A 16,694-nucleotide genomic window follows, 5' to 3' on the forward strand; every position below is an offset into this window, starting at 1 on the left:
TAACATGATATTTTATTTTTGAAAACACATGTGTTCTTATTCCGGTTATTAACTTAGAATTACTGTGTGATGCGCACAGCATACAAGTATAGACTAGATCGCCTAAGTTGGAACAAAATATTACATGTTCGTTTGTTTGAAAATGGTTTGAAGTTTGCTACTCACAAGTAGGCTAAGTCGTAGATTTTGCCACCCACAAGTGGGCTTAAAACATACAGTTTGATGAATTGTTCCAATTCAAGCAATCCAACCTTCACCCACAGGCATTCAGGCAGTTAATCAAATAAGCAGTTAGCCTCATGGCAAGCATGCTAAACATGGCCGCATTTACACACATGCAGTATGCTAAAGCGTAAACACTCATAGTATACTCCGAGCCAAAGCAGAGAACTAGTTAGAAATCATGCATGATCCTAGTTCATGTTAAGATGGCTAATGCAATACATATAAGAATGCAACTAAAATAGGCTCGGCTATTCTTAGATGTCATATGAATGCGACAATTCGATACATGTATTCAACTTGGAATTGAAATACAATGCAGTTAGTATGATACGCCGAGCCCGGTGCATGCAAAACAGATGAATAAAGCACGCATGCAAGCATAAGGTATGCTAATCGAAATATGCCCTAAAACTAACCATCATAAGCGGTTAAGTAAAAGGGGGAAAGAAATGGAGGTTGAAAGACATGCATCACACACACGCACGCTTATTACAACAGTTGGCCCTCTCGATGGAGGGTCCGAATAAGAAGCTAACTAGCTAATCTAAGCTAATTAAACTAATTATTACATCACAAAACTAATTAACTAACAAGTTAACTAATTAAGTACAAAACAAGCTAATTAACTAATAAGTTAACTAACTAGTTATTACAACACAAATAAGCAGCTAAATGCATTAATTACATAGGTATAGAACCAAAGCATAAACTAGCTAAGAAAAGCAGTAAAGAGAGGTCCTCGGGAAGAGGAGTGCATGCATGCCCGGTCGCCTTGTTCGGAAATCCGTCGCGATGTCCCAATTTGCCTCTGTTTGCAACTGTTCTCAGAACCTTGCACAAAGCTCCACAAAGCTTCAACTCCACCATGGGAACCTGTAGGAACATGGCCGACCACTTTCTGGAGTTGCCAACCACCTGCCGACCACTTTTCTTTGTTGTAGACCAGAAAAAGTGGTCGGCCAGCTAGTTGTTCTGGTCGGTCGACTAGGTTTTGTTGCACTCTTCCAGCTTGCTGCAACAGATAGCAAGAAAGGGCATGGCAATGTATTGGCAAGATATGTGTGCACAACCACTCTCCCTATCATTTCATGAGCTCAAAGGAATGCGGTTCTTGACCCTCGGGCCACCAATCACGCATCTCGATGCATGATGGCCGAGAAGCCAAATTGCACAATTTAATGTAAAATGAATGCACAAATAAACACATAAAGCCTTGACCTCTATCATGCTCGATCAAGAGAGTCGGCGATCGAGAATTAAGGCACGTTTCATCACTTCGAGTATGAAACGTCCCTCGTTCCTCGTGTTTGGACTAACACCTAATCCAAACAAATGCAATGTAACTCAAGCATGCAAACATGCAATGCAACTCAATCATTCTAAACCCAATGTAAGGCATGCACACACAATGCAAATGGCATGCACTCAATGCAAAGCAACATGGCATACACAATGCAAAGAATAACATGGCATGCATAATGCAATGTGACATGATCAACTTAACAAAGCTAATGACATGCAAACAATGCTAATGCAACATGAGCATGCTGTCAAGGTTAATGCATGCATACACAATGCAAGGCAACATAAGCATGTAACAACATGAGGCTATGTAACAACATTCACATAACATACTCGATGGACTTAAACCAAAATGGACAGAACTCAGTCATGCCAAAACAGTGGCCATAATGCTAAGAAATGAAGGCACAAAAGCATATACAAGCATGCACATGCATTGGCCTATCCACTAGGCCTAAGAGCACAACCCTCAAGAGTGCTCAAAGAGTGACAAATATAGAAGTGTAACAACACTAAGTGCACTGAAATAAGGTATGAAATGATGCCAAATCACTCAAACAACACAAGCAAGGCATGCTATGGTCCTTAAAGTATGAAGCTAGCAAAGAGGACTACAAAGGGGGCATGCAATACATGGCACAAATTCATGAACCAATCATGGACAGAGCTCAAATAGGTCTAAACAAAGACCAAAACATGCTAAGATGAGGGCTCAAGGACCTAGGCAAGACGGCATATGTGACATTCCTGTTCTGTATTATGCTAATTGGTCCTTAAGTTGTTTATGGTTATGTGTTTAGCCTGGTTTTGTATGCCATTATGTGAAAATATGTGATTTTGAATTTCTATCTGTTCACCGTAGGAATATCTGTTTGATTTTACCGCTTCAGGAATTAAATTGAAGGCCTTATTGGCCACAGAACCCGAAATCGATTACGCCATTGTGGTTGGCATAATTTTTAGAGCCTACAGTGAAATTTAATTAGAAATTGATTTGGGTCAGATTAAGTTGATTAAATTGATAATTTAGTGCCCAATTGTTTATTATTATTATTTTGGAATAGTGGGGTTTGATGTAAAAGGGCACTACACCCTCAATTCCTTCCCTTATGTGGCTTTGGCTGATTAAACTCTCTAGAGAGACTGAGAGACCCGAAATTGAGAGAGAAAGGGGGAAATCATCTGAGTTTGCTCTTGAAGCTTTGGAGTCTTGAAGGCTAGCTCAAGAATTAACCATAGATTGTGAGGATCAAGCTCCTAGGTGAGTGATTCTTGGATTATAATTGTAATTTTGTGCATGTCCAAGCTATCTTGATGATCAAGAACAAGATTGTAATGAAGTTGAGTTGTGTTGTTGAATTGAAGCTTAATATGTGCATGCATGTAAGAAATACTTCGAAATTTGCATGTTTGAGCACAAATGTGTATAACCCATGTGAAATATTAAAGGAAACTCATGTCTTGGTCACCATTTGTGTTATCTAAGTTGAGAATATGGCTAATCCATCACATGCATGTACAAATTGAGAAGATATGAGCTTTGAATGCATGAAATGGTTACATTGGTAATGAGTTGGTGGAAAATGAGCCATGCATGTAAATAAATTATGAAATTGAGCTTCAATATGTTGTAATTCTATGTTTGTACCATGTTAATACATGATTATGTGAAGTTTGGGCCGAAATCATGCATTTAGAGCCTTTGAATGTCGAGATGAAGCTCAAGAACTCAATCTGGAAAACCCAGATTTTTGATGTCCGCTCGAGCGGGTTGAGTGACGCTCGAGCGAAGAAATCGAGCTCCCAGCATTTTCTGCAGACATGGTTCCCGCTCGAGCGGGGAAGTTGACGCTCGAGCGAGGAGCTATGTAGACAGGCAGTACGCTCGAGCGGCCGAGTTCACGCTCGAGCTGGAATTGAAGGCAACCAGTACTTTTGCAGACCTAAGGGTCCGCTCGAGCGGGAAGGTCCACGCTCGAGCGGGGACCCTATTTTCTAAAATCATGTTTTTGCATTTTGTGTTCTGTTTTCCGTTCTCTTTCACTTGCAAGCACTCTTAGGCATATGTTAAGCATTGTAAATGAGTTAATGAGATAATAATAAAGCCTAAAGAGGAATATGTGAATTACAGAACGGATTGAACTGTTAATGACCCTTTTGTGTTCATGAAACGTGTAGGGTCAAGCTCCAGGGCAAATCCACAAGCCGATCACTGTGAGTAATATCAATATTTGAAAACTTGTCAATGTCCAATTGTTTATTCCCTTATAAACGTTATGAGTTGTTAATTGGGATTGTGGACAGAAGTCTGACAGGAATGAATGAATGGACCAAAGGTCGTTTTGATATAAATGAATGGACCAAAGGTCGTTTTGATATAAATGAATGGACCAAAGGTCGTTTTGATGTAAATGAATGGACCGAAGGTCATTTTGATGTGAATGAATGGACCAAAGGTCGTTTTGATATAAATGAATGGACCAAAGGTCGTTTTGATGTAAATGAATGGACCGAAGGTCATTTTGATGTGAATGAATGGACCAAAGGTCGTTTTGATATAAATGAATGGACCGAAGGTCGTTTTGATGTAAACGAATGGACCAAGGGTCGTTTTGACATATGTGAGTGGGCCGAAGGCCGTTTTGACACGAATGAGTAGGCCGAAGGCCGTTTTGATAGAAATGAATGGGCCGAAGGCCATTTTGACATAGATGAATGGGCCGACGGCCGTTTTGACATAAATGAATGGGCCGAAGGCCGTTTTGACATGAATGGAAATCTGAATGGGCCAAAGGCCAGAATGGTTGGAACTACAGTCACTCGATTTGAATTTCGTATACTTATATATCTGTTAAGTAGAAATAGGAATTGGGCCTAAGGCCGTTTGGAACCTGTTGTTCTACATTGTTTACGTAACTTCTGTATTTGATATTATTCACTGGGCTATCGCTCACACTCATTCATGTGTTTGTAGGTGAGCCCGGAGAAGTCCAAACCCAGCCCCAGTGAAGTCTGTGAGGAACAACAGAGGTTTTTGGAGAGTTAGCCCTTGTGTCTCACGCACGAGACCCGTCTTCGCCCTTCAGTTATATATTTATATCTTGTCATGGTGGCGAAGTTTTTGATTATGTCTGTATATAGTTTCATGGGTTGACTTAGTTGGATGATCCTGTCTGTATAGAATTTTATGCTACTACATTTCTGACGTGAGTTATTAACATGAGTCTGTATGGAATGTTATGATGTGCATATAAGCACGGCTCTATGGACAAAGTTTTAAATTTTGCTTCCCTTTTGGCCCCTTTACTCTGATGTGTTAAGTCTGTTTTGGTTTGAGGCCGTAGGTAATCTTAGGATTACTGGCCGGTTACGTCCTTAACCCATGGGGGCGAGTTCGGGTCGTGACAGCATACATGCTAGGCCACAAACAAGGCAACAATGCATAACACTCAAAGGCACTTAAAGAGTGAATGAAATAGGAACATGGCAGTCCTATATGCTCTGAAATGTCATGGTAAATCCAAATCATGCACACAATGCAAATGAAGCATGCTATGGTGCTCAGAACTTGAAGCTAGCAAGGTCAATTGCACTACAACTATGCAAAACATGAAGCATATGGTCAAGGCAACCCAAAACAATCCTAGAGCATGTCAAAATGAGTCTAAAACATGCATGGAAGGAAGCCAAAATAAGCTAGCATGGTAAGCATGAAACATGAAATATGCAAGGCCAAAAGGGAGGATTACACTACACCTACCAAGACCAAGCATGAGATGGCTTCGCCAACAAAAATCAGAGTTATTCATGGCAAAATAACCCAAAAAACACACTGAAATGATATCTGTAGACACCCCATTTTTGACCGTCCTCAAGACTTGGACGTCATCGTTTGAACACTCGGTGATCATCCATGTTCGTGTTCTTCCCGAGTTCTCGGAGGTCTCGGCCATGCGCCTTGTCTCAAGACCTCTCGACTTGCCTGTTTTGTGTTTGGTTTTGCACCAAACACTTGTGTTTTGCTTTTGAGGGGCAAGAAATGGCTTGCTCTTCAACCCCTTTGCTTTCAAACCTTGAACGTGCATTCAGAATGTTCAGTGGCCAAACCGCAATGTGAGGCCCGCGTGGCCAGATTCAAAGTAGCCCTCGAACAAGAGGCACCAAAGTCAGATCAAGAAGATCAGATGTCATCAAGGCAAGCTTGTGAAGCTAAATCAGAAGCACCCCCTTCGAACTAGGGGTAATAATGTCCAATGAGCTCGAAGAGCCGAAGACGAATCCTTCCGCAAATCAATACAATGGCCGTTCTCCTAGATTTAGATGGCTTCAAAATCCTAAAACCATTTGGCATGGACAAAGCTACACTTTTACCCTTGAGAGGCTCGCTGGGCCGAAAACGTAGAAGGGCGACCCAGACAAAAGTTAGAGCAAGAAAAAGAAGAAAAAGAACAAAAACAAAAAGAGGAAAAGAAAAGAAAAGAATACAAAAAAGAAAACAAGAAAAAAAAGAAAAGAATATAAAAAAAAAGGGAATTGAAAAAAAAAGAAGAGCAAAGCTCGCAAGGTTGAAAACTCGGAAGGGCGGCCTTGGCAAAAGTTAGAGTGTAGAAGGTGAGGGTTAATACACGAGTGAACCGAAACCGGAACTACGTAAGGCTTGATTCCCATGTTTGGGATACGTAGGCAACTTCATCCTGAAGTCCAGCCACCAACACTTTCAAAGTGACTGTGTTCATATATTGGTTTTGACCATCTTCGTCTTCTCCTCATCCGAGAGTTCGGTTGCGATCATCACTAACGAGGATTGTTTACAAGTATGCTGCGGCGTTATTCAGACAAGGGGAAACTTTCCATTTCCATGAGTCGCCATTCAAATAAGGGGTAACTTTCCATTGCCATGCAGCTCTCTTCAGGCAAGGGGCAATTTCCCTTCGGATCCAAGGTTGTGCATCTCGAGAGTAAATTTCATGCTCGTTGAGCACTGGCTGTTTGCCAAAACGGTTTTTGAGAGTTTTTACTGACGTTGACTATTTTCTCAAAAATTATTTCATTTTTCCAAAACCGGACCATTTTCTTGGACCCAAAAAAGGGAAATTTTCAGTGCTCATAGCCTGACTTACATGATTTTCAAATAAAAAATCGAACAAGTATGTTAATCTAACTCTCATTTTGGTCAAAATTGTTTTAGTAGAAAACCAAAACAAAAAAATGGTCAAAATGATGAACTAAGGGGCACAGTTGAGTCAGGCTTCCTGTCTTTCCCCCATTGCCAGCATACTTGCCGAAAAGGGTACAGCTGAAGCTGTCATTAAAGGGCTGAAAGCTCTCTCAACCTTCGAGCAACGAGGTATCGATCCAAGTGCGAAGCACGAATCGAAATGGATCAAGATACTCCACTCCCTTATCAGGAACATCGACTAAACGTCACCGGAGGAAATAGCTGCGAGCTAACAGTGTTGGGCATGAACCCACAACCTCTTGTTTATTCACCGACCATATCTGGGGAGGGAAGAAAAATGAGAGAGTGAAGAATAGAGAGGTGCAAGTCGAGAGAAAAGTGAGCAAAAAGGGGTTTTGAGAGAAAAACTGAGCCTGAGGGTCGAGTGATGTGAGAATCACAAATAAGAAAGGGTGGGAATAATACCCGGAGAAACTGGCTCCTCGCAAACTTAGAGGTCTCTTGTCTTTTATAACACGTCTGTGTGTTATGTTTTTTGTTTTGACTATCTCGATTCTTGTCTTGAGCCGTCTCGAGTGTTACTCGATTTGTCTTGAGCAGTGTATGAATACAGAATGCAGTGACTGAGTGCAGTGTATGAATGTCGTGAGCAATGCTGTGAATAGTCTACGGGTTACAGTGTATCGAATGCCGTGGGGGCCGTATATCAAGTGTTGTGTTGATAGTGCGATGCCTCAGATTATGTGAAACAGTTTATGTAGAGTTTGAGACTGTGGTCAGAAAAGCGTACCGGGGTACTGTAAATGGCCAGCAGGTCGAGGCTCCACTGGAACATCCCCATCACGGAGCCGGTCAACTCCAAAGACTGGCGAGTGTACTCGGAGGAAGCCTGCAAAAGTGTTAGAAGCATCAGTATTTTGCGGAATATCAAACGAAATGAAATGAAATGACGGTGCAAAATACAAAATGTAATAATACATACCAAGGGCAAGTCGTAGAACCTGACTAACTCATGATCAGCCGGAGGGGGAGCGATGGGGATCTGATAAGTCTCCCCACCCTGCCCTCTGCATGTCATCGTCATGGGTAGTGCGGGCCAACTAGGCCCCCGTCCTCTCCGGGACCCACATTGTCATGCATCTACCTTTATCATGCATTGTCATGCATCTCCTTACTTTCCATTGTTATGCATTTCAATTACATGCATTGTCATGCATTTCAGTATATGCATTGTCATGCATTTTCCTACCTCGCATTGTCGTACACGTTTCATTTGCATTGTTCCTGCTATACACATTACATGCGTTGTCGCGCATACTTTACTTACATGTGTATACTTTGCTTGCTTTACACATTGCATGCGTTTCCGCGTGTGCTTTACTTACATGTGTTCATGCATATTTTCAGGAGGTTACGCATTGCTTGCGTTAGCGTGCATGCTTTACTTACATGTGTTCATTCCTGCCATACACATTGCATGCGTTGTCGCGTATTGCTTTACTCACATGTGTTCAAGTTCCTATACACATTGCATGTGTTGTCGCGTATTGCTTTACTTACATGTGTACATTTCAAGTTTCTTTTATACACATTACATGCGTTGTCGTGTATTGCTTTACTTACATGTGTACATTTCAAGTTCCTCATTATACACATTGCATGCGTTATCGCGTCATGCTTTACTTACATGTGTACATTTCAAATTCCTTTATTTTTTTACACATTGTACATGTTGTCGCATGTGCTTTACTTACATGTGTATACTCTTCCTCGCCTCCACACATTGTACACGTTGTCGCGTGTACTTTACTTATATTTGTTTGTGCCTTCATAGCATTGTTATACCTATTTCCAAATTGCATTGTTATGCACACACTTGGGTTGCGTTGTTATGCACCCGTCTCACCCGCATTGTCATGCACCCCTTCGCTTGCGTTGTCATGCACCTTTCAATTGCATTGTTATGCATGTTGCTAACGATATTGTACTTGTTAAGTTCTCTTTCTTTTTCAGGCACGATATTGTATGTACGGTTCATTTGAGGCTGGCATGACCAGACGAACCGGACAGGAACGATATTGTATGTACGATTCATTTGAAGATGGCACGACCAGACGAACCGCACAAGTGTTGTATTCTCCGCGTCAAACGTAGCGAGAATTACATAATTCTCTTACATCCTTTCTGCATTGTAATGTAGTTTGGTTTCTGCTAGCTTAAAACTGTCGCATGTTATGCTTCGTTATTGCTTTCTTTGCATGATCATAAGTTATGCTCGGCTTTGTGCATTGTCTTGCATTTTGCCCTTGCCTTCAGGCGCAAATCTTTCTTTGCAGCTTGTATGCTTTGTCTAAGTCTTCAGCCTTGTCAAAAATGGGTCGTCTCTGGGCTTTAACACTCACTCCCGTCATTGTTATGACTTTTGAGTTCTGTCAAAGAGGGGCAACTGTAGACATCCCATTTTTGATTGTCCTCAAGACTTGGATGTCACTGTTTGAACACTCGGTGATCATCCATGTTCGTGTTCGTCCTGAGTTCTCGGAGGTCTCGGCCACGCGCCTTGTCTCAAGACCTCTCGACTTGCTTGTTTTTTGTTTGGTTTTGCACCAAACACTTGTGTTTTTCTTTTGAGGGGCAAGGAATGGCTTGCTGGCCATCCCTACATCTCACCGGCCATGACTTGAGGCCACCGGCCATTGTTTTGTTGCCATCGGCCAAATGTTTGGCCGGTCGGCACTATTTATGGTCGGCCGACCATTGTTTTGGTCAAATTGTCATTTTTGGCTAGCCGACCACTGTGCATCTGCTTTTGGCAGATATTTTGTGCCAGCTGTTATAACTGGCACCCATTTTGCACCCCTTCCATACACGTGTATGGAGGGATTTCACTCTTGCTTAGCTTGTTTTGTAAGCTTTGCAAGAGTGAATCTCTATAAAGGGAGGCCTTCTCTTCCCTCTTCAAGGGTTCCAAAGAAGTTCTAGAGGTCTGGTTTTAGGGTTAGGAGTCTTGTATCTATCCTATCTCTATACCTCACTCTCCTTGCATACTTGTGTGTGTTTAGGGTGTTTTTGTTCTTAGTTTTGCACTAAGACACATAGTATTACACCATACCTTAGCTACAGAGGTACTAAGTAGTTATTTTCAGAGTTCTTGAGTTGATTTAAGCTTGGAAAGGCTGCTGGAGCTCCATTCTTGAAGAGGTCAACAAGGGTGAGATTTTTTCCCATTTTTGCATAGGCTTTTAGCCATCCTTGCATCTGTTTTTAAGATTAACTTATAACATATAAAAGTTCTGATTTTAAGTTCTCAAAATAGTTGTTTAAGGTTGTTTTGGTGTTTGGGGTTGTTTGACCCCTCTTAGGCCTTGTTTGGCCTCATTTTTGTGCATTTTTGGTGAGCTCCGGGACCACCTTGTTTGGGCCTCCTCACCCAGTGGGATTTCAGTGGTGGGGACGGTGCTTTAAGGTCCTAAGAAGGAGAGGGCCATCCCCTCTCCTTGTTGCCTTCAATATTGGCCATTTTAGCCTCATGTGTGAGCATCTTGTTTAAGTTCATGCTGGCCATGTCTTAAGTAGTATTTGTGCTTATTTTTGTCATGATATAGCATTGTTTTTTAATTGGTTTAGACACACCATGCATGCTTAGCATACTTGTCTTGTAATGCCATGAAATTGCCTTAACATGTACTTAGCATCTAGACCACTATGCTTACTTGTTTTGGCCTAGCTTTGTGAAGCGTTTATGCATGTTTTAGTATGCCTAAGGTCTGTTCGTGGTTGTTTTGGCCATCTATGACATGTTTCGTATAGCCACCTTACATTTTGGCTTGTTAGCCTTGGGTATGTGAGTGTTGAGCATGCATTGCTTGGCTTGTTTCAGTGGTTTGGCACCACTTATAGCATCGTTTCAGTCCTTGTGGTATGCTTGTATGCTTGTATTTGATGTTCCTTTAAGGCCTTAAAGAGTTTGTGTTTCATGCTCCATGAATGTGTCATTGCGTATGTCATCATGTTTAGGCCTCTAGGATGCCATGTCAATGTGTTTTTTGGCTTTGTTTTAACATGCTAAAACTCTGATTTTGGTTGTTCAAATCATGTCATGTTTGGTTTTGCTAAGTGTAGTTCAATACCTCTTTGGTGAGCCTTAAGCTTTGGGCTTGTTTGCATGCCTTACTTGCATGGTTTGTTTGGTTTGACACCTTTTCTAGCATGTTTTCAGAGTTTAACATGTTGGTTATATATCCATGCTTGCCCCTTTTAAGTGTGCTTAAAAGTCCCTCTTTTGTGCCTTAGTCTTTAGGCCAACTTGCATGCATGTTTGTATGTATTTTAGACTTCATGTTCTTGGCATTTGGCCACTATTTTGGGCCTGGTAGAGAACTGTCCATCTTGGTGTGAGTCCATCATTCGCATGTTGTTGCATGCTCGCCTTGTGTGTTGTTGCATACTTGGCCTATCGCATGTGTTGCATACTTGAATCACATTGCATTTGGCATGCATCCTTTCTTTTGTCTTGGTTGCTCAACATGTAATATGTCTTGCACGTTTGCATGTTGGCATTGCATCTTGCATGCTTGTTAGCTTGCATATGTTGTTACATGCCTCGCATGCTTGTTTGCTTAGGTTGTGTACCTAACATACATTGTTTGTCCCTATGCTCATATTGCATACTTAGCTCGCATGCTTAGGTTGCATTTGGCATGCATGCCTTGCCTCTTGAATTGATTATGATAGAGGTTGGGCCTTATGTGTTTGTGTGCATTACATTTGACATCAAAATGTACAACTTGACTCATTTGGCCATCACGCATTGAAATGCGTGATTGGTGATCCGAGGGTCAAGGACCATCGTCCTTGGAGTCAGGAACATGATAAGGAGGGTATTGGTGCACACATTTGCTTGAAATGTATTGCTATGCCATGTTTGCCCTCTGCTGTTGTCAAAACAGGATTCTGCAGGCATACATGGTCGGCCGACCATCTCTATTGCCGACCGACCAAACATTTGAGGCCGAGAGCCATATCAATGGTTGATGACCAATTCCCTATAGTCGGTGGTGTTCTCCCTTGGCCGGTGACATCCAACAACCTTTAGGGAGTGATGCTGATGCATCCTTGGGATTTGTGCAAGTGTCAGAGATGCAGAGCAGTGTAAACAGAGGCAGCTTGTGCATGGCGACGGATTTCCGAGCGAACCTGAGCACGTATGCATTGGACCCTCTTCCCGAGGCTATTTTATTTCTTTCTTAGCTTAGTTAATTTGCTTAACTAGTTAAGTGGTCTATAATATTTAATTATCTAGAATAGTTGATTATTTATTCGGGTTTGTATTATTTATTCGGTCTCTCCAAGAGAGAGCATAATTGTGTAATAAGTGTGGGTGCGTGTGCATGTCTTATAACCCCCACTTCTTTCTCCCTTTTACTTACTTGCTTTTGATGGTTAGTACTAGGGCATGTTTCATTTAGCATACCTTACGCTATGCATGTGTGCATCATTCATTTGTATTGCATGCACCGGGCTCGGCGCATCATACTAACTGCATAGTATTTCAAATCTAACTTGAATACGTGTTACTTGTTGCATTCCACATGCCACTCTTAGATTAGCCGAGCCTATTCTCGATTGAATTTTGTATGCGATGCATTAGCCATTTAACATATAGCGACCTCGGTCTTTTCCCATTTGATTATTGTATCCGGACTTGGGTTCTGTTTACTCTGTCATTGTTTATTTGTTGTTGTCGTCCTTTATTTTCTCATTTGGAATTATAGGACGTGTTGGGCAGGTTTGTTTCAGGTTGGTTGGGTTCGTAAACCAAGTGTTGCTGTCCAGTTTTTGTGTTGGTCGCACCAGGTTTTGGTCGCTCGAGCGAGGTTTGTTTTTGTGTCCTCTGGCTCGATCCAGATTTGCTTCGCTCGAGCGAGCGACTGCGTCTGGTATAGACCTGAGGGCAGTGCTTATTCGCTCGAGCGAGATTTTCTTCGCTCGAGCGAGCGAGGTGTATGTTTTCGAAGTTCCTTGCTCGAGCGAGCATTCTGTCGCTCAAGCGTGCTCCAGGGTTGCAGACCTGAAGCATTGCATTCTTGGCTCGAGCGAGCTTTTCTTCGCTCGAGCGAGGTTTTCGTGTGTCTGGTCGCTCGAGCGACCAAGTCTTCGTTCGAGCGAGCTTGTCAGGTTTAAATAGGCAGCAGCGTGTTTCAGATCAGTTTTTCATACACTTTCAGATTCCAAAACCCTATTTACGAGTTCTCTCTCCCTCTACACACCTTCTCTCTTAGGATTGATCTACTTAGAGTGAGTTTCTACCTTAGATCCTTTATTAAAAAGATAGAGTGAGTCGAAGGCTTCCATTTAATCTGAACATTTAGTGATTTGGAGCACATTGGAATTTGGGTATTTATCTCTGTCTTCTCCATTCGGGTTATTTTCTTCGAGGTAGGGATTTCCTACTCCATCTTATACGTTTTGTTCTAAGTTTTAGTATTTTGATATGTTGGGGGTACTTTGGTAATTTTGGGAAAAACCCTAGTTGTATTAATAAATTAATTTGTATAATTAATTCATGGAATTGGGGAAATATGGTTAAATTCATGGAATTGGGAAAATTATTGATTAAATGGCGTAGTTGGATTATTTAAATCACTCGCCTATTGAATTGTTGATATATTTATTTTCAGTTTAGAAATAACTGTTTTGGGCTATCGGTGGAGGATAGCCGTGCTTGTTGTAGACACTGCATGTGGATTAGGGATAACTGAAACTAATCATTGATTAAGTCATCAATTTTGACTGCTGAATTAATACAGACATTATGTGTATTGATTGTGTGTTGTATATGTTATGTGTTTGCATACATTGTTTTGTGTGGGAGGAGATAGGGGATGTACTCCACGATTTAGGGGAAGATAGGGGATGGACCTCTAAACCGAATTTTGTTTGGGAGGAGATAGGGGATGGACTCCATTAGCAACACTTTTATGTGTGCTTATTTATATTGAAGTGTTTTTATTGATACAACACTAACATGTGTATCAAACTGGAAGTATGAAGTGTTTTGATTTGAGCCTGAGTCTCATCTGTTTGTTGACATTGGAAGAATGTGAATATGATATATATAGTTCACTGTTGTAAGTTTGGCCAGGTTCTGAGCCATATTGATAAAGTTGGAAAGTAAAACGTGTCTTAGACAATAGTGTCATGAGACTGTAAAATGATGTAATTGATTATCTTGGTTAACCATCTATTGAATACTATTCCTTTAATCAATGCTTATATTTGGTTTAGTATATTTCTACTGGGCTGTGGCTCACCCTTTATGGGAACATCATTTTCAGGTCCAGGTGATAAGCTACCTCCAAGGACTTAGCTTGGAAGGATTTGGATTTTGAAGACTATCTTTAGTTATTTGTTTTTATTTGATAAACATTCAAGCCTAGGGCTTTATCTGTATTTGAGTTAGAACTCATATTTTTGTGTCCAAGTGTTGGCTTGGAAAGATGTAAGCCCATAGGGCATTTAACTTGATATTACATGTAATGTTTTCTTTTTGTAATACTCTGATGAATGAGATAATGAATTGGTTTCTTTTAATATTGCATACCAATGATATATATATAATGGGTTTATTTTGAGGGCGTGACATAACATGGACTTGGATCATACATTTGATTGCTAACATGTTCATTGTTTTGGCTTGGAGTACACTGTAAGTGTTTTATGCTTTAGCATCTCGCATGAGTGTGAATGTTAGCATGACAGCATGCTTACCATGTGGCTATATGCTTATGTGATATATCTGCCTGAATGCTTGTGGGTGAAGGTTGGATTGTTTGAATTGGAACAACTCGTTGAAATCCATGTTTTAGCCTACTTGCGAGTAGCAAATTTCAAACCGATTTCCAAACAAACGGATATGCGATGCTTTGTTCCAAATTAGGCGATCTAGTCTATACTTTTGTGTCGTGCGCATCACATAGTAAGATTAGCTAATTAATCAGAATAAGAACGCATAAGGTTTTCAAAACTAGATATCATGGTTAGTAGAGGCCGATCTTTGATCGAGCGAGAGGGGGTGCTCATAGCTGACCTTCCCCAATCGTACCCAAGTTCCCGAGCCGAGGCAACTTTGGTGATGACGGACACGTGGCCTTAGGCAAACGAGTCAGGGTTTCCTAAATTTTCCCATAAAAAATATTTAGGTGGCGACTCTGTATTTGGCAAAGCAGTCCATGTTTGGCACTTCTTTCTAAAAATCAGTTTTCCAAAACGATTTGCTGGATTTGGACTCTTTAGTGATTTATCAATCTTGCATTGCACTTTGCGAGATCAGATTAAGAACCTCGACAATTTGAGAGTCCGAACTGTAGTGAGCCCAAATGAACAAAATGGGGAGATTTCCCTCCCGGGACGTTCGGGGACATCTACAATATCTCGCAAGCTTAGGCATGACGGCATACGCAGTGGCTCATGTTTAAGGCATAAAACACCAACTCTCCAAAGCATAGAAAGAGTGAAAGATGTAAGTGTATGACCATGAAATATGCACTGAAATCACATGACAAATGATTCCAAATCATTCAAATAGACCAAGCAATGCATGCTAATGGACTTGATACACAAGGCTAACAAGCTAGAATGCATTATAGCTATACAAAGCATGACATGCATGACCAAAACAACACAAATCAGAGCTAGAACATGCTAAAACATAGACAAAAGCTTCTTAGAGTTGAGCCAAAATCATGTTAGAATAATGGTCTAAAGCATGATACACATTAGGCTAGTTCATGGAATTGCACTACAAGTGCATGGAGCATGCAAGGGGCTATCAAACCAACCTAAAGCAGACCTAAGGCATGTTAAAATAACACCAAAAACCTACTGAGATGGACCCAAAACATGCTAGAAAGGCATGCTAAAACATGAGGCACACAAAGCTAGTTTGCAACACTTACACTACAAGTGTATAAGGCATGCAAGGAATGACAAAACCAAGTCAAAACAGTGGTATGCCATGTCAAAATAATCCCAAATACATGTTAAGATATGGCCAACATAACCTTAACAAACATGCTCAAACATGAGGCATTCAAAGTAAGCATACAAGACACAAGGAGAGGGGATGACCCTCTCCTATTTGGGACTTCAAAACACCCTTTCCACCACTGAAATTCCTCTGAGTTTTAGTGGTGAGAAGGCCAAAACAAGGTGGTCCCAATAGCTTAAAAGGATGGTACAAAACAAAGCCAAACAAGGCCTAAGAGGGGTTAGACTACCCCCAACACAAAAGAGACCTTAAACAAACATGTTGAGCATGCAAAATCAGAACTTTTTTCAGTTTAAAGTCAAGCCAAAAACAGCATGCAAATAGGTCCAAAATCTTAAGCAAAAACCAAGGTTTAAGGGGTTAAAGGCTCACCCTTGTAGAACCACTTTGAAGCTATAACTCCAGCAACTTTTTTGAGTTCAAACCAAACCAAACCAAAAACACCAAAACTAGCTTCTAAGAGCCTCATCAACAAAAGGATGGTGTTTGTGTGTTAAAATATGAAGAATAAGCACTTTAAGCCACAAAAATGAGACCAAGAGAGAGATATAGAGATATATGTGTATCTATAGCTCAAGCACAAAAATCTGAACTTGGAGGAGGAGGGGGAGGTTCTCTCTTATAGAGAACAAGCAACAAGCTTGTTGGACAAGCTTTTGGCCTAAAGCCATCCCTCCCTACACGTGTATGGAGGATGGCTTTTGTGCCTTCCAGCTGTAACAGCTGGCCTAAAAATATCTCCAAAAAGGTGACGGAAAGCTGCCGACCACTTGAAGTGGTCAGCCAGCTATTTTTACTGGTCGGCCGACCAGTGGAAGTGGTCATCCAGGGCAAAAAGTGGTCGGCCATGGGGGGGAGATGGTCTGCAACATGAAAGCAAGGCAGTGGTGTGGTGGCCGACCAGAAAAGGTGGCCCAAAGACCAAGAAAACCAGTTGCC

Source organism: Camellia sinensis, chromosome 3 (genome assembly GCF_055761805.1).
Source record: "Camellia sinensis isolate YWXY chromosome 3, ASM5576180v1, whole genome shotgun sequence".
NCBI lineage: Eukaryota > Viridiplantae > Streptophyta > Magnoliopsida > Ericales > Theaceae > Camellia > Camellia sinensis.